This window comes from Cynara cardunculus (assembly GCF_001531365.2).
Source record: "Cynara cardunculus var. scolymus isolate 2C chromosome LG 14, CcrdV1, whole genome shotgun sequence".
Lineage (NCBI taxonomy): Eukaryota > Viridiplantae > Streptophyta > Magnoliopsida > Asterales > Asteraceae > Cynara > Cynara cardunculus.
The window spans coordinates 13638482-13639774 of record NC_037541.1 but is presented as its reverse complement, the minus strand read 5'-3'; positions in this window follow the sequence as shown (position 1 = coordinate 13639774).

Below are 1293 nucleotides of genomic sequence, written 5' to 3'. Positions count from 1 at the left end.
AACATCTTAAAAATATATTTCTTTGTAATATAATTTGTCCTAAATTTTATTGAAGTATATATATATATATACACTACATTAATAAGCATTTAGACCAAAAGTCTTAATTACAAGTCTTATAGCATAAAGTACTATCAATTTATGCAAGAGATTCAAAAATCTCTTAAGTACAAACTATTATGCATAATGTACAAATGCTTAAAACATACAATTTGTTTGGTCAAAGTTTCAGATTTAAGTAAGCCATATTTACATGAAAAAGATATGTTTGGTCTTTCCAAAGTTGTTTGACACTTTGTTTCTTATTTTGAACCCAAATTCAAATTCAAAGTTTTTCTTTCTTGAAATAAACTGGAATTTGAAACAATAATATCTGAAAGGGTTTCAAATCCTACATGTACCCCACCCCGTCAACTTTATATGGGTTTAGAAACTCAACATGTGTGCAATTATTTTTCCAATCGATTTTGCTAATACACCATATTAACCTTTAACTTTATATGTTAGTTGACTTGTGAAATAACCACACAAACTCATGATTCAAGGCTAAACTAATGTTTCAGAATTGTGATTCATCCGCGTTGAATCGCGCGGGTACACCACTAGTGTGTGTGTGTGTGTGTATATATATATATAGGAGCGATCAAATGAAAATCACTCTCATTTGTAAAAACCGTACAAACCACCCTCATACGTCGATTTCATTGTTTAATCTTATGAAATTTTTTCATGAAATTGTTTCATATAATACATTTTTTGATGAATTTGTTTCATATATGGTTATAAAATTGTTTCATATAATATTTAATGAAATTTTAATGAAACTGTTTCATGTATTTCTCTAAAATTAAAATAATGAAGATGATAATATCCATGATTAACATCCTCCACAATAAAAATGGTTAATCAACCTCTCATAATTACCAAAAAATGAACAAAATGAAAAATTATGATTGATTGAATGAGGTTTTCACGGTTTTTACAAATTGAATGGTTTTTATTTGAACGCTCTCCTATATATATATATATATATAAATATAATTAGATTAATGCAATAATAGTTAATCAAATAAAAAAATAAGAAAAATGGATTCACATGTGATTTTATGCAAAAATTGTATGTGATTCACGCGACTTTAAACACAACCTGAGGTTGTGGGCCACGTCGCCCGCACACCTTTGTATTGATCGTTAGTGTAAAATCATATGTGATTTTTACACATGATTTAGCCGTTTTTATATTCACTTATTTGGTTATCGTCTTTGCTTGAACTCCCCCCCCCCCCCCCCCCC